Raw genomic sequence first — 21,124 nt, 5'->3', positions numbered from 1 at the left:
AAGTACAGATGTTCATTCTCAACTCTGTGCTTATTTTTGAGTCTTTTGATACTTTAAGGCAATTTTTGGGCTCTGAATTGTAAGGTCTCCTTTGCATAATTCATGTATAGCAATCTTATATGTACTTGTACTTTGGGGTTATAAATCTTTCAAAAGCATGGAAATCTGTAAATCTTGAAAGTGGATGATGACTTGATTTGGTTACAACATTGAGGCAGTTAATGCTTAAAGAGCTGTTGACACCCTATGAAAAGAAGTTCTGCTGTTTAACTTGAAATGTCTTAAATGTTTATCTTCATGACTTAAAGTCAATTTTCAGATATAGTGCTAGAGCTAGGTCAATGTCAAAAAGACTTTCTTTTTTCTGTCTGGATTATTTTGTGTGAAGAATTAGTAGCAGAACTTAACATTTTTAGTTGAAGAGGAAACAGTCAGAAATTGATATTTAAATGTTTAACAAAGGGGATATGGAAGAAAGAGCAGTAAGTAAGAGAAATACTAGACCCCAAACACTTGCTGCTTACAAAAATACTATTGATTTTCATAGCTCAAGATCTCTTCAATTAAGAAAATGATATTTGGTTTAGCTATATTTTCTTAAAGACTGTACTCAAGGATATTTCTAATAACACCATGATAGATAATATCAAATACCAGGAGTCAAATGCTCCCTGGAGCAGAGAGCAGACAGTTACATTTATTTCTTCCCAAACCAGCGATGTGGATTTACTCTCTTTGTTTCCCTTGATGCTAAAGAGTATAATCAGGTGTCTCCATTCCAAAGACCATTTCTGGAAATCTCATACTTACAAACAGATTTTTGCTCTGCCTATCTGTGCAGTAAGATTTACTTACTGTAAAACTGTGAAAGCAGTAATCCCAGTGCTGAGGTTAGTGAGTGTTATAGTCCTGAATTCACAGTGATAGGCCTTATGGAAAACATGCAAAAGTGTATACAGTCTATGCATATATGTATAAAGTTCTCAATAGTTGTCCAAAAACTAGATTCTTAAGAACTAGAGTTCTCTGGCTAAACTTTACCACCTAGTAAGCTAATTTTGTATGCAAAGCTTCTTTCGCCATGAGTTAGGAATTTCAACCAGTCACATAAAGACTGAACCATAGGATATAATTACCCACTGAAATGGCCTGTTGTGGTGCTTAGGTAGTGATTAACAGATTAAGTGTGTAGTGAGTCGTCTTGATATCACTTCAGAAAAGTGATTTCCTCCCTAATAATTCCCAAGATGCATAAATATTCAATTAGGGTCTTTGAAACTTATTTTAATTGAGCATTCACATTACCCAAATTCAGCCTTAGCTCAAATTGACAAAGGTCTTCTATTAATTTCTCCTATGAAAAAATAGTCAACAACTCTCCATGAATCATAATGTACAAGAATAAAATGAGGATTATCTTTTACATGAAAGTTTTTAATTTAGTGAGATTTAAATGCATACCGATGTGAAACATAACTGCATATCTGAATCACATAAGGAATTGATTAACATTTCCTAGGACTCTTGGGAGATCTGGTATTAATGATGACGATGATAATAATGACAGCAATAAAGACAGCAGTCATTGCTATTTATTATTATGTTTTCAAATCTTTCAGTGCATTTCCCTACTAAATTTTCACAATAGTCTGTGAATATGATACAACTGTAAACCACATTAGAATAAAGTAGGAAACTGAGGTGCAGTGAGATCAAATGTCTTGCCCCAAGTCAAAAAGCTTCTCAAAAAGATCTGCACCTCATGAGTACACTTTAAATTTTTCTCTAGGCTCCTCTACAACTATCCAAGTGCCAGTCAGCAGATCTTACTGGAGATCTATGTGATGACCAAAACAGTAAATATCGTGTTTTTCACAGAATGTTGAGGAACAGAATAATGATAATGCTACGTAAACTGGTAAATACAATATCTCTAACCTACTTGTGTATTGGAAGCTTGAACTGTACTTGCTTACTCTTCCTAGATGCTCCCTTTTATGGTTATGTGGGTTATGTATGGTTATGTGTAAAGCAGGCAGATGATGGAAAAGTTTAAGAGGATCTCAGTCCTCTTGGTCACAGGTTTCCTTTACATTCTTTAAAACGAATGATGCAAAGTATTTTACTCATATGCTATCTGAAATTGTCTCTGTCTATGTCTGAGTAAACCAGAAGTTTCATAAAAGCTAGGAGTACACACGTGCACATGTTGTAGGCCATGAGAACAATGACATAATCATGATCCACACACCTTTTGGAAATCTCCAGTGTACAGGTTTTAAAAGGAGAACAAAAGGCAGATAATGTTAAAGTGTGACTGTGAAAATATTTTTTCCTCTTCGCAGGGGTCTCACAGCCCCTGAGTTCCTAGAGACACACTTAGAAAGTACTGGTCTAAGAACATTCTCAGATCTACACAAAACAACTGAATTGCAAATTTCCCAAGACAGATCTGTTTCTCCATCCTAGAGACAGCTTTCAATACAAAATGGATTGCCATTAACATTATTTCATTTAAACTTTTGAACAATATAGGCCAAAATTTTAACTTCACTTGATCTGTACTGACTCTGATGAAGACATTCATTAACATTAAAGTTAAGTTTCTTTTTATAATATCAATAGGACATACCAAGATATGAACAATTTCATTATATATTAATATTTATAGACTCTGGAATTAAGAATGTGGCTCAGTGATAGAGAACTTTCATGACTAACACATACAAGGCACTAGGTTAAAGCTCTACCACAGTTGGGAGAAAAAAGAAAAAAATAGGCTTATAGTAATATAGCACAATGAAATATGCTATATTACTATACCCCCCCCCGCAAATAAATGGAGTTCAGTTGCTTCAGAGTAAGACAACTAATTGTCTATTTTTACATTTTTTGGGGGGGAGGTGGCAATGAATGAGTACATTTCTCAATTCTAAGAAAAACATTACATTTGGTTACTTACAAAGTAGAATTAATTTTATTAATATCCACATCAGGAAATTATTCCACACATTTTGAGGTAGGAGAGAGACCGCACAGCATACAAATCATTAATGTTATCTAGAGACAAGTTCAGACGAGTTTTTCAAATGTATATAAGTATCAGTATCAAGTTCAAAATGAATAGAATACTAGAGTTTTGTATGCAAGAATTAAAATCTCCATAACCATGTGCATATACACATAATGATGGTGTATATGTGTGTATGAGAAAGATAACAATGAAAAATATATGAATGGCCTTATATTTGACTGCTTTTGTTTTATTACAAACTAAGGCATTCACTAAGCAAGTACATTTGCCTAAAACAAAAGGACACAAAGCAACATTGATCTGAAGATACATATGCCCTAAGCGGCAAACAGGGATAAGCTACAATGCAGTTTCATTCTACTCTAAGTGAGTAAATGCATGCTCTGAATGTAATGCAAATCTAAGGAATCAAAGGCAAAACTTAGGTTAAGCCTAGCTGCCTTTCTTGCCAACCACTCTCAGCACCACTCACACCAGGCTAAATGAAAGCATCTCAACATATCTCAAAGTCAGCGCATGATCCCAAATACAAAAACCACACTCTGGTTCCTTGCTGCTTTCTGAAGCAAAAGGCTACCAGGAACTGTCCTTTTTATCCTCTAGCCCTTGTCCAAGAGTGTCAACCACACTGTAAAGTGGCCCAGATCAAGTCTAAAAAACATCTCAGTTTTGCATTATGATTTGACTAACCTCAATCTTTGTGATCTTATAATCTTTTAAAATCAACTACTTATGGTTTCCTTGCCGATAGCTCCTTGAGAATCAAAGGTAAATCAAGTCCATAAAAAGGTTGTCGCCTGTTGCTGAATCCTAGAAACAATTGCCAGGCACAGCAGCTGGAGCCAGTAAGTCCCACACTGGCCATGATTCCCGCTGGGGGGACAAATGTACAAACTGCAAGGAGACTATTACAAAGAAAATTATTTCAGAAAGACTTTTCATTCATATTTTTGAGAGGGGCTCTCCTTCTGAAGCAACCTAAACTGAGACATCAAAAGCCCTTCCTGACAAATCACAGGCTGGCTTATCATTCTTCTGGCCAGAGATGCCTGATGCAGGCTAATATCTCTACCTTAAGAAACTAAAAAATTCACACAAACCTTTGCACTCCTCATCCCTCCTACTCCAGGTGTGTAGAAGTAGTCCACTTAACCACACGTCCCAGAGTAGCAGATTATTGGATGTTTAATGATAAACAAGTGGTATGGAATGGCATTCAAACGCTCTTGACATATTCACCTTTCGACAGAGAACTACATTGACAGGCCTGGACCTAATGACATCAGGACCTGTGGAATGTATGACTGCCAGGAAACACATGCTGCTAAGAAACAGAGAGCATATCTGATGGGGTCTTCCAGGACAAAGACTGCAAACCACCGTGGTAAGAGCTGCTGCAAGGTGAGGCAAAGTATTCCTCAGTCCTCAGAAATGTTTTTGGGTACAGAGACGTTCACACTAAACCCCCCCAAAAGGGGAAAAAACTAGAAAAAATCTAGGGGGTTAAGCCATAACTCCATAACTCTCTGGGTTTTTTGTTTTGTTTTTGTTTTTTTTAATCAGGGTCACTTACAATATCTCTTATAAATATGCTATAAAATATAACTTTTTCAAAATTAGGCATCAGTGAATGAATCAGTACTTGTCCTTTGAAACCTATGCTTTGTGAAGTAGTCAAAAACCTTAATAAAAATGTACTTATAAATGAAATACACATTTACAAAGACATATTCTTTAAAATAAACTGGTTCATAGCCATTTTCAACAAACATCAAAGTAGTCAGAAGTAATATACAACTAGATAAGCAATATATTTTAGATATTACATTTTACAAGTAGTTATCTTTGCAAGCACAAGTTTATCAAAATGTGTTTATCTTTCTGCATCTGTTACCCATTCTCCCATTACTTAAAAGGAGAAGAAAAGATTACCAGAAAACAACAAACCTGAGAAGGATTTCAGCCTAACATCCTCCTGATTCCTACACAAATTATCTGCTATCCTCTGTTGGTGACACTGGAAAACAACTGGCAATTCCACTTGTAATCCGAATACAGATAACTTGGGCACCAGAACTGCTGATCCCTTAGGACCATTCCAGATTGAAAAATGAATTAGGAAACTGGCTAACCTCTGCTCTCTCATAGGCAAATGCAGCTGGCTTTCCAAATGCAAAAACACTAATGCGTTTCCTAGCAGATTCTACGATGTCATTCTTTCACTAGTGATGACAGCCCATATGACACCAAAATTAGCAGACCTCCTATTTACTTCAGAGCAAAACACAGAAGGCAGTATTCCTTCCTGCCAGAGTCTGTGTCTCCTCATTTCCCCAGCAGCTGGCTGCAAAGATGTAAAATCAGAGGGGCGAGCAGCCTTATACTTCCTAATGAGTAATTCGCTCAGGAAAGTAAACACAACACACACCAGCAGGTTAGCCTCTGAGGGAGACAGTGCCAAAGATGCTTACACTGTTGTTTACAATGTTCTCTAACTACTGCAGTCAGGGACCAGAGGAGCCTCAGGGAGGAGACACTCGGGAGGTGGCTCCCAAGCCTCCAGTTTGCCCAACTGCTCTATCACTGATCATCAATAAAAGCAACACAGGTTTCTATCCGAGCGAGAAAAGTGCCCACATAATTCCAAAGACCAGGGATTGTGCAGGCTAGAGTTGATTACCGCAAATCTGCGAGAGGTGACTGCTCTAGCAGGTCTTCATCAAGGCCAATCTGGAGTACATGGAGCGCTGCACCAGCGACTCCAAGCATATCACACATCTCCAGGGGAGAGGGAACCTGCCGCCGGGCTTCCTGGCAACCTTACTAGGGGCCCTCTGGGCCTCCTCAAACCAGATTTTCCAGCTAAGCTGATCCCAAGCGATTTCTATGAACAAGCTCCACTCAAGTAGCTTCAGGTCTCTCATCCCTGCACCGGTCTCCCCGCCAGCCACCCCAGGCGCACAGGATCCTATACACACAGATAACACGTACGCCGACCCCTGGCCACTACCCCTACAAACACAGGGCTGCACTGCTGGACATCTGGTATGCTCAGCTGCCACCTCCCGGGTAGAACCAGAGGCTTGGTAGTGCTGGTCCCCGCACTCTGTTTCAGACCAGAAACTGCTCATCTGCCAAGCAAAGCACCAAGATGCCCACTCTTCTACCTGTACCCTGCCACCAGGGTCACCAGGGCTCTGCCCACCGCACCCTAACGCCTCGGAAGCACCGACCATTGAACACCCTCTCTACACTGGGTGCTTACTCCCAGCACAGCTAAAGACAGTGCCAGCCACGAAAGTAGCAGCTTTCTCCAACCACAGTCGCCCAATAAACCTAGGCACTCAGGTCTAAACCAAACTGCTGTGAAGGGGACACACAAGAAGGGACACACAAGAGGAGGCAACGCGGTTCCACTCTGAGGGGCGCGACCTGTGCAAGCTGGGCCACCTTGGATGCTCCAAGGCAGACAAATCACCCCAGGCTCACCACCCCAGCATTCGCCATCACCCCAGACCGAGTTCCTTCCTCACCCGGTCCCTGTTTGTCCTCCAACCGGTTCCCACCTCCAGTGTTGCTCCAGCCTAGTGGAGAAAAGGCGCCCCCTCGCCCCCTCGGCTGATTTCTGCTCCTACCAAAGGACAACATTTGGATGACAAGGGAGGGAAAATGTTCGGGGTGGGATTCGTTCCTGTCACCCGGCTTATGCGACTGCCAGCGCGCGGGTTTTCCTCTCCCCTACATCTCCCTCTGTCACCACATCGCCCAGTAGCAGGTAGAACCTCGAACCCATGCCAAACCCCAGCGCCCACCAGCCAGGAGGCTCCCTTCCCGCCCCACATCACGATCAGATGAGTGTGCATGTGAAGGCGAGTGTGCGAAGGCGAATGTGTGAGTGGAAGGGTGAGTGTACGTGAACCCCGCACCCCCTCTCTTGCCCGCCCAGCGGATGCCGCCGCCTGCGCCCGAGCAGGGCGACCACTGCTATGAAGAGTGCAAAGAATAAATTACCTTTCGTAACCGCCGGTCCCTGAGATGGTCCCATCAGTTGCTCAACAACCTGCAACCCGGTGCAGTTCTCCACAATCCATCCATTGAGCCTCGGGGCAAAAAAGAAAAAAGAAAAAAAGGGGGGGGGAGCTGGACCGGCCCCAGTGTAGACACCCCAGCCACACCAAGCAAAGAATGATAATCAAAACGCAGAGACGGCAGGAGGGTGGAGACCCCAGTCAAAGAAACAACAAAAAGTGTCTCTTTCCTTTCTTCTTCTACACAGACATGGAGAAAGGGGAAGCCGGGAAAGCCAAACGCTAGTCTTCCTCTACGTTTCCTCGCTTCACACGCCCCAGGGGGCAAAAGCGGAGCAAAGAGAAGGAGGGTTCAAATGTCTCTCCCAGGGCACAGTTGCACAACTTCGGAGTCAGGCTGTGTCTCTGGCTGCAGCCCGCGGACCCAAGCGGGAGCTATTAACATGCGGCAGTCATAGCTCGGGCTGCCTTTCCTTCTCTTGCTGCCGCTGCCGCCGCCGCCGCCGCCGCAAGAAAAGCCGCTGCTGAGGAGACCAAAAATCTTCCACCATCCCCCCCCAGCCGATCTTTATATCCAGTTCTCCCACCCCACCCCCCCTTCTCTTTCTTTTTCTTCTTCTTCCTCGTCCTCCCCTTTCCGCCTCCGAGCGGGAGGGAGGGGATAGGTAGGGGCAGCGGCGAGGACCAGTAGTGGCTTCTCCGCCCAGCCCTCCTCGTCGTCCTCCTCTTGCTGCCCCCGAGGTGCTCCGGATGGAGAGGGTCCGCTCCGCTGCCCGCAACCCGCTCCGAGAGCCCAGGAGCCAGCCGCGCAAACTCCTTCCCGGGTGCACGGCGTGGACGCGCGGGGAGAACGGGCGCCGGGCCGCCGAGGGCTGCGTTCCTGCCGGGGGTGGCGAGCCCCGAGCTCCGGTGGTGGCCGATCAGCTCGCCGGCCGTGCCGGGTAGCTGCGGGCATGCGGGAGCTTCATCGCGGAGCCCGGGCTCCGAGCCGCCGCCGTCACCGCCAATCGCCGCGGCCGCCGGCTTCGGTTCTTTTTCTCTTCTGGACTCCCCCGGAGCCACTGAGGCTCGGAGCGCCCTCCAGACACGCACAAGCTGTCCCCCGGGGCGCACACAAAACACACTCACACGCACACACACTCACACACGGGCGAGCTCCTGCCACAGCATACCGTGGCCCGTGCGCGCACTCCCGGAGGAAGAGGACCGAGGCCAACGAAATAAATAAATAAAAGAGAGAGAAGAAAGAGAGGGGAGGGGGGCGAATCACAGGCGGTGGCGGCGGCAGCAGCTGCGGGAGCGGAGGCAGCGCGCAGTCCGCGAGATGCCAGCGGCGGCGGTGGCGGTGGCGGCGCCCTCCCGGCCGGGCCGTGCCATCTGCCTCTCCGCTCCGCTCCTGGGAACTGCAGCGAGCGCTGCGGTCCGAGCCGGCAGAGGGGCGACGCGCCCGCAGACGGGCACTGTGCACGCTGGGGGCCAACGCAGTCGAGGCCGGAGTGAGGCACCGGCGGGGCGAGGGGCGCGAGAGCTCCCAGGACCTGGGAGGGGGGCTCCAGTCGGAGAAAGGGGTGGCCAGCAAAACCCGGATCTGGAGTCCGCGAGGGCTCCGCGGGCGCGGGCTCCACCTAGCCGCTCCGCAGATGCTTGGAGGTGGGAAGCGCCGGGCGGCTACAGGAGGCTTCCCTTGCAGGGTTTGTCAGACAAAGGGTACCTCTCTCCAGGCTAGGAGCACGTCTCTGTTTCTCTCTCCTTTCATCCTCTCTCTGTCTGTCTTTCTCGGCTCTCCCTTTCCACTCCCCCCTTCTCTCTCTCTTCACTCTGTCTCTTCACTCTCCCTGCCTCTCCCTGCTCTCTCCTCGCCCCCACCCCCTGCTGTAGGTGACTGAGGTACCAGGCTGGGAGTTCTGCCAGGGTCTTTTTTACAGGTGCAAATTACTCCACGTGTTCTTTATACGGGCGCCTACTTCTAAAACATTTCCTGCCTTTGGTCTATTTCATGTTCCTTCAAACTTACCTCGGTTTGTACAAATTCACAGCAATAATGAAAGCAACCTTCTCCAAAAAATGGGGCATGGAAATTCAGCAGTTTTTATTTCATGGCGCCAATAAATATTCCCATAAAGGATGTAGGTAACTGTCTTGATTCTACCTGCATTTTTTCTGCGGTGGTAAAGTTTGCACACGTGAACTTCGTCAATTATTGCACCTCTTTGGAAAGTTTTGGTTAACGAAATGGTTAAGGGTATACTTATTTCCTTCTTTTTTTCTGCAATAAAATCTCATCACTTCAAATGGCTAAGGAGGTATTTTCTACATCAGCATATTCTAGTAATTAAGATTGATTGCATGAAACCAACAAGTGAATCGTGTCCTTACTCAAGTCTCCCAAGTCGCATGAGTTTGTATAACTTCATAATGATCTAGTGTCACGTGGGGATCCATAACTTCAAAAGTTCGTAACTTCAACCCCAACACATCTGTAGAAGTTAAAGGTCATCATAATTAGTTGATCATTCCCACTACAAAGTGATTAGCAGAATTGCATTCATACTTCAAACTCAAGTCCTAGGCCATATTTCCCAAGATGTCTTTTCTCATCTATCCAAGGTGAGAAAATAAGTTCTTGTAAAACATGACATTCACACCACATCCATTATCTTCTTTGTTAAGATTGGGATCCTAAGTATCCACCAAAGGTCTTTATGTTAAAGGCCAGTCCCCAGCCACTGTTGATACTGAGTGGCAGGAGAACTTGTAGGAGGTCGGATCTGCTATAAGAACGTCAGAGCCTTGAGGGTGTGACTTTGTAAAGGATATAGGGATCCCCCCATACCCCAACTCCGGCTTCCTAGACACTGTGAAGTGAACAGATTTGCTTTGCCATACAATCACAGGTATTGTTCTCCACTATAGATACCCAAAACAACACAACCAATTAAACACGGGCTGAGGCCTCCCAAAGCCAAAATAAACCTTTCCTCCCATGAGGCTGTTTTTCTAGGTATGTTGTCACAGGAAAAGTGTGACTAGCTCCCACAGCACTTTAGTAGTACTTCTAACAGTGCCTATTTCATCCTGCTTATCTCTGACTCTTTTAAATAATCTGCTTGTCCATATATCTTCCCAGATTATAAAAACTGTCTTAAAAGTAAATCTCGAGCTTTAGTTTTCTGTGTTAGAAAAAAACTATACTGAATCCATAGTTCTTTGCATATATAATAATTCCTTTGGGGTGGGGAATAGATAGTCAAAGAGATTTAGTGGCTGACCAAGTAGATTTTCATAGGTTCAAGTATGACTGCTTGAATTTCCTTACTGCGTGACAGCTACAAGCTCCTATGAGTAGTCAAATACAAATTGACATCTGTACTCACTGATGGTTTTAAAAAGCAATGACGAGATGAGAAATTGTTATTTATATAGTTTAACTGTGTGTCAACCTTGTAGTGTACCTCAGCAGCTATGCACATTGTAAGCCCAAACATTATGTTCCCAAGTCACTTTTGATATGATGGGCGTAGTCTTTCTTTTTTGATTAAGACGTAAGTGTCCCACTCAGAACTAGGAAATCTATGATTTTGCCAATATTTTCTCAGGTGAGTCTGATTTGAAAGGAAAGGAAGTTCTGTATCTGCCTGCCACCCCCCCCCACACACATACACACCACATACATACGCAATTGTATTAAACTCCTACTTGGAGAAAGACAAAAGCAGATGAGTTAGGAGCACAGACACTTTATACAAAGTAGCTCCAGACACACTAGAGTGGTGCTTTTGAGGAGTTTAATATATTGCACTAGAAGGAGTTGGCTCTATTGCTATTTAATCTAAGGAAAATGAGTTTTTACCAAATAAAGAGAAATTAAAAATGTGAAAAATCAGAGTATCTAATTAAATAGGAAAAGAAAATTTCAAAATTTTAATAGCAAACTCTCCTGATCAAAGGATTATTTTCAAATCAGTAACCAAAATCAAGTTCCAAGTACCATGAAATTTTTATTTAAAACATTGAAAAATGGGTGTACAGAATAGATACAAGTAGCCAGTAAACATTAGCAAATAGTTCCTGCCAAAGGAAATGCAGCATACAAAATTGTATACCATGAGGAAGTTGCTGAGTGATGGACTTTTCTTGGGGAGAGACCAAGTGAGTAGACACGTTTCTACTCATGTCAGAATGTAAGAACTGTACCAATGTCCAATTTAGTGACTCCATGAGTATTCCAACAAAAGTATAGGTGAGGAGTTACTTGGAAAACAACCCAGATAAGTCAAAAGCAGCTGTATCACTGAAAGGAACCGCAGAGCCCTCTAAGCAGCTTGTGCCGCAGAGCCCTCTAAGCAGCTTGTGGGCAGCTCCACATCCATGATCTTCCCTCCTTCTTTCTTCACTCTTTCTCCTTCTTTCTGCAGTCTGTCTGATCAGTCTCCACCCACGGACCTTTTTATTGTTGGCAGGGGCCCTCAAATATCTAAGAATCTTCCAAGTGTCTATTCTGGGATATGTGACCTTTTATTTACCTCCTGTTTACCACCTGAGTTTTCAACCTCAGGAGAAAAGTCTCCTCTCTCCTTCAGGGGCAAATGTTTCAAATCCCAGGGTAAGTTGCAATTTGGAGGAAAACGCGGTACAATGGGGGTTCAGCATGTTTCAGGCTTGCTCACAAAACCCCCTGCAATAGCAGCATTGTCTCATAGCCTTTGTTCCCAATTATAGTTCCAGAAACCAGGCCTAAAATGTAGACACAAAGAGGAGAAAGGAAAGAGAAGAGACGAGAATACCTGGCCTCCAAAACCTTTTCCTAAGATTTCACACATCTTTTCCTATTCATTCCATCCTCAGACAGGAGATGTAGAGTATTCCAGGCAATCCTGTGTCCCCTGAAAATTCCACGTTCTTTCCTTCCATTCCTGAACTCTTTCTCAGCCCACAAAATAACATCACTCACTACCGTTGGCCAGACTTTACATATTGCAATCTCTCAGTAACCAAGTAAGTAGATAATGCAAACAGCAGAGGAGACCTCCTTCACATAAAATGACCTTTCTTCTTCAAAAGCATGTAAGCACTTAGAGGGTTTCAAATTACTGAGCTTTCCCCATCAGGGACAGTCCTCTAATACCCAATCAAGTATCTGCAGACAGCTACATTTTTAAATGCTGTGAGGCCTAAATACACTGACAAATCAAGGTAATCAGGGTGAAATCACATCTGCAGAGCCGCCAGTGAAGCACAACGCTCAGACTGCTAGTATGTAGTGAATGATTAGAATTCTAAGGATTGGGGTGCACTGGAATGAAGACTTAGATATAGATCACACCGCATGGTCTATCAGAACATACTTTACCGTCCTGCGGTAACTAATCCGAAAAGGTGTCCAGGGACAACTTCCTTACAGTGGGGCCGTTTTTATTTCTTTTAAGTTTAAACAAAAGTTTATTACACAGAGGTTATCACATCAATGGAGATTTCTTTGTGCACAGTTATTCTTGCTCTCCAAAGGAAGGCTGTTTTTTTTAAACTACTCATCTGGTGACAATTCTGACCAAAACAATAGCAAAAACACCTCCATGACTTAAGTTGAAGGCAGAACATTGGTATGTGGCTCTTGCAGTCAGTATCAGGAATGCATGAATTCAAAAATACGAAATAAATTATATCTAGGCATGGGCAATGACACCGTTAAACCATTATAGATTGTCGACTGAGGCTAGTAACTTGTGGGTCTAGTGGTCAGTCAGCCATTTACTCAGTCATTTATTTGAGGTGACTTCTCTAAAGTTATTGGTGAGGAACATGTCTTAAACCTTCCTGTCTCAGTTGATTGCTAAGGCCAACCACTATTCTCAGGGTTATAACATGCCCCATCTCAGACCTGCTCCCATTCCTCTCATTGTGCCCATCCCAGGGTCCTGCTCTTCTCTAGAAATTTCACTGTAGTTAACATGGAGTCCATCCCAGTAGCATCCAGTGAATCAGCTGTTACAACTCTTGTTGAATCAATGATTCCCCTTCCCACCATGTTCACGAAATCTCCCAGCACAGCATCATCACCAACTCTGAGAAACTTTGTAGAATTTTCTCAACAATTAAAATTTCTACAACACATGCATTCTTTGCAATAGTCACTGCAGGAACTTGGAGTGCTGCTGAAATGATTTGTACACCAATTTTCTGATCTTCATTAGCACACATCAGTGAATTCCAGGCTGGGTTGCACCAAAGCAGAGTGAAACGCCCTCCTATTACTTCTTCAACAGCTGCTGTTGGAGTGTTGGAGGCATCTCTAATTCTTCTCATTCACTTCAACATAACTGGTTTCTTCAGCTTTCAGCACAGCTACTCCACCTGTAGATTTAGCCTCATGCTCCTTTAGCTCTTCCTTTTCACTTTCACTGGTTACAGTGTTTAACCTCTCAGTGATTTTTTAAAATGTGTTTTTCATTTTCAGTTTTTCGAGGCAGGGTTTCTCTGTGTAGCTTTGGTTGTCCTGGAACTAACTCTGTAGAACAGGCTGGCCTTGAACTCACAGAGATTTTCATGCCTTTGCCTCCCAAGTTCTAGGATTAAAGCTGTACACCACCACTGGCATTCTTTGAATATGTTTTTCAATTTGAGCTTTGCCAGTTTTTCCTCTCAAAAACATGGTGCCATCTTCAGTGACATTGACCTCTCCAACCTTTCCTAACTCATGAGCTTGAACATCTGCAAGATTTAGAGTCAGTGCTCCTTCTCCACATACTGCATCACTGGTAGCAAACAGTGATACCTTTAAGCTTGGTCTGACCCTAAGACCTGGATCTTTGACTGTTATAAACTGAAGACCAAGGTTACCTTGCTGAAAACCACTGTACTTAGAGTTTCTCAATCAGTTTCTTCAGTGATTACTGAAAGGACTTCCAGTGAAGAGCAGACAATTTTAAAAGTAGATACAATGGGCTCAACACTAGGATGCAGGCATCTAGGAATTTATAATTTTGACCTTTGGCATGTTAATAAAATATGTGGAGATATATTATTTTACCAAACTTCATGCCTTAAATAATTTATAATTTACCACTCTGTTTTTCTAGCCTTCACTGTGATGAGGATCTTTCTTCCAACCTTTTTCATTGCATTAGAAATGATGTTTCCAGCTGGGCAGTGGCGGCACTCGCTTTTAATCCCAGAATTCTGGAGGCAGAGACAGGCAAATCTCTGTGAGTTTGGGGCCAGCCTGGTACAGAGCAAGTTATAGGAAAGCCATAGCTGTTACACAGAGCAAGCCTGTCTCAAAAACAAAACAAACAAACAAAATTGTATGTTTCCAATATCTGTGTCCCCACTGGCAGAAACTATAGTATCCTGAGCAGTAGTTTCAGGAGTTCTCACAGGTTTTGACTGCCTTTTTAAATTCAGCAGTATCAGTATCAACAGCTAGCATCACATCTCTCCCGATTTCCTTGGATTAGCACTTTTCTAACTTTCTCAAAGCCCTCCTTGAAAATAGAACATGCCAGAACAGTGGCAATCATGGTGCCATGATGCCTCTTCATCTGTGTTATTGACAATTATTTTGAATAAGTGTAGCTCAGATTTTGGGGCCGGGGGCACAGGATTTCTCTGAGTATCCTGCTTGTCCTAGAACTCATTCTGTGGACCAGATTGGACATGAACTCAACAGAGATCCTCCTGCCTTTGCTGGGATTAAAGGTGGGCATTACCACTGCTGGGCTATAGCTCTGATATTTTAATATTTATCCTTTAAATCAATTAACTTTGCAACTGTCTCCCCATCCTTTGTTATTTTGGGACTTCCTTTACTCTGTTCAATAGTCACTATTCTTCCTTTTGGTCTCATTTAACAGCTACACCATCAGTTAACAGGTCTACACTTTGAATCATTAAGGCTGATCTGAACAAAATTTTACATGTAATTTTTTATTTAAGCCAAATATAAGTGAAATCAAGACACTGGACTCATCTGGTGAAGGACTGTGGGTAGTCAAAGCATTTCTATTGGTAGTGACTGGGACCACAAACATTGTGAGAAGGACCTTTTTAGATTGTATGAAATTATAAAATCTTACTCAGATTAGATTGCCCTACTTACTTGGTATCCTCTATTCCTTCCTTTTTTTTCAAGTAATCCACTCTTTTTTATAATTCAAAAGATGGTCAATACATTCAGCAGTTTTAAAGACCTGGAAACTTAGCAGATGTAAAGATACGTACTTGAGTAAAATCTAACTGTGACCCAAGGTGTCACAATTTAGCAAAAGTTATCTGAACACATGGCAATCCTTCAGCCTCAATGTCCTGAATGCTAGGATCATGTGATATCACAGATGTCTTTTCAAATCTGCATATTTCAAACAGCTTCTCTTGATTAAATGGTAAATTTTTCCGACATAATGAGTTTTCAATGGATTAATGACCCTTTGTAATGGATTAATGTCCCTGATTTTTTTTAACCAAAAAATTTCAAATGTTTGCATACATTCATACCAACTCTAGTGAGATCTGAAAACACTAGCAAGCTTTGTTTTCCCTGTGTAACTTTCCCAGCTACTCTGTTTTGGATCCCACAATTAAATTACTTTTCATAACTCCAGATTAAGTTCAATACAGCATGCACACAAACACTTACTATACATGTTTGAGATGGAAGATTTTTCTGTAGCATTCTGATCTCACACAAACACAGTTACCTTACTGCATTAGTTACTTTTCTCATTGCTGCAATAAAATACCCGACAAAAGCAACTTAAGAAAGGAAAGTAGGATTTTAGTTCTTAGTTTTAAGGTTGGAATCCATCATGCCTGGGAAGGCATGGCAGGAGGAATATCAAGCAGCTCCTCTGGAAGAATTGAAGCTAGTGTGCAGCTGCTGGCACAGTGCTACCCACAGTTACTGTAGGTTTTCCCCTCTGCAATTAACCAGTCGAGACTCTTTCTAACACACATGCCCAAATCTTGCTTCCTGGGTGACTGCAGACACTACTAAGTGGACAGTGTAAACCTTCACAGTTGCAAACCACAGACTCTAGATTCAGGACTCCAGAAATATGAAAACATTGCCCAGACTGACATTCTTAGTATGCCCCAGACTTACAAAGCAGGCTAACTTGCACTCTGTTAATAAATGTGTTTGATCAGTCAGAAGTAGGTGGTAATAACTATCAAGGTCTTAAAAGGGAGGACAGAATATTTTCTTCTTTTTCAAACACTCATTCTTCTGTCCTCTTATTTTGCCTCTCCCTCCTTTGCAACTGTTAACAGACACCAACATTAGACAACAACACTAATTACTTCTGCTTCTCTGAGATGGTTCCTACACTTGATTTGGAGAATAACTATATGAAATAATTTGGGCAAACTCTTTGGTCCTGTTCATTGGCCATGGATTATTGTTCTGGTCATGGGCAACTAACTCCCATTTAGCTAACCAGATTCTTATTACATAGTTCTTCAGATTATGCTATGCAGCATATCTCAATACAGCACCAATATGAAGAAATTTAGGAACTACTTTTTAATTAATTAATTTACTTTGAATTTCATTTTATATTCCAACCACAGTTCTCCTTCCCACCACTCCTCCACTCCCTTCACTTTCTCCCTGCTCACTGCCAATCCACTCCTCCAATGACTAAGGTCCCCATGAGGAGTCAACAAAGTATGGCACATTAAGTTGGGGCAAGACCAATCCCCTCACCCCTGCATTAAGGCGAAGCAAGGCATCCCACCATAGGGAATGGGTTTCAGCAAGCTAGCCCATGCACCAGGGAGTTATTTTTAGTGGACTAAAATTATCCTTTCAAAATCCATATGATGTATCCCAAGCTCCTATTGGACAATATTGTAAGACTTTAAAAGATAATTGGGTAATGAAAGTGGATCCCTCAAGAATGGGATTATTACTATTAAAAACGGGACTCCAGAAGTTATCTAGCCACTTTTCCTGCAAGAGGATACCCAAAAAGCTTGATGTTAGCAAAGAAGAAAAGGATTCTTCGGTGGAAGAGATATTTAAGCAGCTAAGGGTATCTAGTGCTCTTGCAAAGCCCTGGAGTTCAGTTCCTAGTATCCAATACCAGGCAGTTAAAAACTGCTTGTAACTCTTATTCCAGGGGATCTAGTGCCTCTGTGGCTACCTCCACTACTACGCATACAGTGTGCACACACATGAGTACACACACACACAAAATCTATCTATCTATCTATCTATCTATCTATCTATCTATCTATCTATCTATCTATCATCTATCTATCTAACCATCCATCAGCTCATCATCTGTCTATATATCATCTATCTATTGAGGTCTCTGCTATATAATTTAAAATGAGAATAATTTTTTTTTAAAACGAAAGAAAATGACCCATTTAGAAATAGCATGCTGATACAGTGATTTCACTTATCCAACATCTAGAAATGTATGGAAGCAAATGTCTGTAATACAGAAGAACTGGTACATGAGCATTTTCCTGGTCTACAACAATAAACGCCTTCCTCTGTTTCCTCTGTGTAAAGAGTGCTAACAACAGACCACGTAAGATTCCAACAAGCTCTAGAGGTTTGGTAGCCACAAATCAGAAGCATGACCCCAAAATTTCACAGAAGCATGAGTGAAGACTCCAAAAAGTTCTGCAGCACTGTTGCCCCAGCACATCTTGTGGGCATGGTAGATTGTAAGTCAAAGGTTTTGTGGCTGGGTTGGTCCAGGTTTCTCCTTAAGTAACCTGCATCCTACCTTTCTGCACCAAAGACACTGGAACATAGGGGTGGAGGCTCCATGCAGGCACCAGCTCTCTCTTTCTATATTCAACGAGCTGTGTAAATGTCCTCTCCCTCCATCCTATAATGAGCCCGGGTTGTTTGGGGATCTCCAAGAAACCTCTTCAGCCAACAACTCTACCCAAAGCAATATTCTGCAATAGTAGAAGTCTTCAGTAGGGTCACCCTCATAGATTCTGGGAAGATTCCTTCCCACAAATGCCAACCAATTCCAGCTCTCTCTGCCCACACTCTCTCCCTCCATCCCTTCTCCCCTTCATACCTGATCCCTCCTCTCCTGTCCCCACTTGTTTCGAGTTCACATGCAAAATCTATCCTATTCTCCTTCCTGAGGAGTACCATGTGCCCCTCTGCCCCTGCTGTAGAGCTTCCAATATCCATGTATAAAAGGGAATTGGGGATGGTAACAGAACTTTCCCTAGAGATTCTAGCTACTCCTTCTTTTATTTGCCAGTCACTGTATGTGAATCCCCTCTGCAGATGACTCCATGAGACACTAGGATTGTAGAAGGGTGAGTAAACTTGTTGGAGTCCCCAAACAATGTCTTCTCTAATTTGAAGCCCATACAATAAGAGGGTACTCATGCCCTATATTGGATGGCCAAAATCCAGAGACTGGATATCTCAGAGACCTAGGGTAGATTCAAACACAACCGTGCCCCACCACCCCCACCATCAATGATGATATTCTGCTATACTCATGGATTAGTGACTTGTCCTGTTATCATCAGAGAGGTTCCTCTGGCAGCAGATGGAGCAGGTGCAGAGACCCACAGCCAGCATTATGCAGAGGGTCTAAATTGGAGTTCTCCATTGGGTCACTCCCTGGGGAGATCCGAAAACCTGCAGAAGAAGGGGAAGAAAGACTGTAGGAATCAGAGGGGATGGAGGATAATAGAAGAACATGGCTCACTGAACCAACTAAGTATGACTCAAATGGGCTCATAGAGACTGAAGTGGCAATCATGGGTACTGCATGGATCTTCACCAGGTCCTCTGATATATGTTATACCTGTTAGTTTGGTGTTTTTGTGAGACCCCTACAGTGGGGGTAGGTTGTCTCTAATCCTTTGCCTGGTCTTGGGACTCTTTTCCTCTGATGTCTAGCCTTTATGGAGGGCTTTTGCCATGTCTTATTGTGTCTTTGTATCATGTTTGGTTGTTGTCTCCTGGAGGCCTGCTCCATTCTGAAGGATAATGGAGAGGGAATGAATCTGGGGGAGAGGGGAGATGGGGGGATATGTGGGGAGTGGAGGAAGGGAAAACTGTGGTTGGTATATATTGTATTAGAGAAGACTCTATTTTCAATAAAGAATAATGTCTCACAGATAGTCAGTCACTGCTTTTCTGTGGAATAATGGTTGTTATGTACAATAGTCACTCAGGGTGTGATTCTTTAGTGTAACTCCCCAAACTAAACCATTCCTCATGACCAAACTGTCTGTTAAATGGAGAGTATCAGAACAAGACTTAGTGCAACATTTTTTGAAGGATACAACTGAATAAAATAAACGCTGCTAGACTTCTTCAGAAATGCCTGCTTTTTTGCATCTATATTTAAACTCTCAAATCAGATATCCACTAGGGGAAAATTCTGTGTAGCTGTGCAGTAATGCTGCTGGCATGCAATCTGTGTCTCGGTGATATCTAGGAAATTAGGTTTCTTTCATATTGTGTACTGAAAATTCTTTAAATGTACTGCACTACTCTTCCGAGACTGTCAGTCCCATCATTTCAGCAGCACCAGTTAGGTGACTTTGTGTTTCTTCATCTTTAATTATGTGTGCTGTTTCTCCTAAATAACACAATTAGAACTAGAAATAAAATATTGGTTATTCTTTCCATAAAATTATATTGATCAAACCCCAGATATACCTTCTAAAATGCTTAGTTAGCAAAATAACTCAAGTCAAGTGTATATAATCTGTGATATTAAGATAGTAATATATACATTGTAATATATCTATGATTATATAAACAATATTGGCTAATAGGATTGATACAGTTAAATCAGACCTATAAAATCCAAATTAGTCACCTTGATAAAGGAAGGTTGTAGTTACTGAAAATACATAAACCCCTTCTGAAATCACCTGGAATTATGACATACCTTGGAACATCTTTAAGAAACAAATGAAATTCTTGAGTGTATGTGATTTTTGGTTCATATTGTTCTCAGTTTGGAATCAATTAGAAAATTTTACTAGCACTAAAAAAACAGAAACAAGGCTTGGAGACAATCTCATTATTAGGTGAAAGAACAATATGTTGAAAATATAAGATGACTATTTTTTCCCGTGGCTTACTTTCAAGCTTTAACATTGTTTAAATAAAGGAACACAACCTTCTATGTGCTGAAACCTTTCTCATACGGTGTGGGAATTTATCCTCCCAAGAAACTGGCTGCACAGTTACCATTGCCACATCAGTAAAAGTGAAGCAGAGGGTTTAACTTCCAATGCTAAACATTCAGGAATCTACACCATTCAGGCATGTTTATAGTCCTACCCTCCTGGTTACACTGGTAAAGCTATGCCCTTCCCTATCAGCTCAGTGGATTAGGAGCAAACAAGATAAACACTTTGCTTAGGAAGCTGATTAAGCCTTCCAAGGAAAACTGGAATAGAGGCTGAGAGAGTCATTACTTTTTACATACATAAGCCAACAAGTTCTGTTGTGTTCCTCTTCCTTGATATTTCTTTTCTTTTCTAGTTTTATTTACAAGATTATAATTACATCATTTCCCCTTTCCTTTCCTCTCTCTAAACCCTCCAATATACTACTCTCTTTCTTTGTTGGGCCTAAAAAAGACTCAGATGCAAGGCCCAGTATAACTTCCTGAGCCTGGCTCAGCCAAAAAGGGAGGCATACGCTTCTTTTTACAGGAAAAGTGCTGTTTTTACGCCAACAGATCAGGAATTGTGCAGGACAAGATCAAAAGGCTTCAGGAGGACTTGGAGAGGAGAAGGCAGGACCTCCAGTACAACCCGCTGTGGACTGGTTTAAATGGCTTCCTACCCTACCTCCTCCCCCTGTTCAGGCCTCTCCTAGTCCTTATCCTTATCCTCACTGTCAGGCCCTGCATGATTAATAAGGTCATGCAATTTGTTTGACAACAGCTAGAGGCAGTAAAACTTCATCAGGTCAAAGTTCATTATCATAGGCTCACTACTCAGGAGCCAGGCTCCTTATGATTGGCAGTCCTCATATGAGCATCCCTCCCCTGCCCTCCACCTGACCAGCAACAGGTAAGTTCTCAGATAGGCTGAGATAACCTAAGTC

General features: G+C 42.6%; 1 protein-coding gene and 2 pseudogenes across 23 annotated transcripts in view; all 3 read right to left on the bottom strand.

Annotated features, from left to right (window-relative positions):
- Adgrl3 (adhesion G protein-coupled receptor L3) overlaps positions 1-7,624 on the bottom strand; it is a 748,011-nt gene extending 740,387 nt beyond the window's left edge. For 16 of the 23 annotated variants that reach the window (XM_013112022.3, XM_040747274.1, XM_013112007.3 and 13 more), the window contains exon 1: positions 7,046-7,623. The gene's annotated coding sequence lies outside the window, so the exon portion shown is untranslated. Of the gene's footprint in view, positions 1-7,045 lie in introns of all 23 variants that reach the window. The other 7 variants (XM_013112013.3, XM_013112010.3, XM_013112019.3 and 4 more) reach the window with 2 other exon arrangements.
- Positions 7,625-12,955: 5,331 nt separating this feature from the next.
- Positions 12,956-14,099, bottom strand: LOC121132755 (annotated as a pseudogene).
- A 19-nt stretch (positions 14,100-14,118) lies between these two features.
- On the bottom strand, positions 14,119-15,781 carry LOC101824777 (annotated as a pseudogene).
- Between the last annotated feature and the right edge of the window lie 5,343 nt (positions 15,782-21,124).

Source organism: Mesocricetus auratus, unplaced genomic scaffold, assembly GCF_017639785.1.
Source record: "Mesocricetus auratus isolate SY011 unplaced genomic scaffold, BCM_Maur_2.0 Super-Scaffold_100006, whole genome shotgun sequence".
Taxonomy (NCBI): domain Eukaryota; kingdom Metazoa; phylum Chordata; class Mammalia; order Rodentia; family Cricetidae; genus Mesocricetus; species Mesocricetus auratus.
Note: the sequence above shows the minus strand (reverse complement) of the source record. Positions and strands in the feature narration are given on the sequence as shown.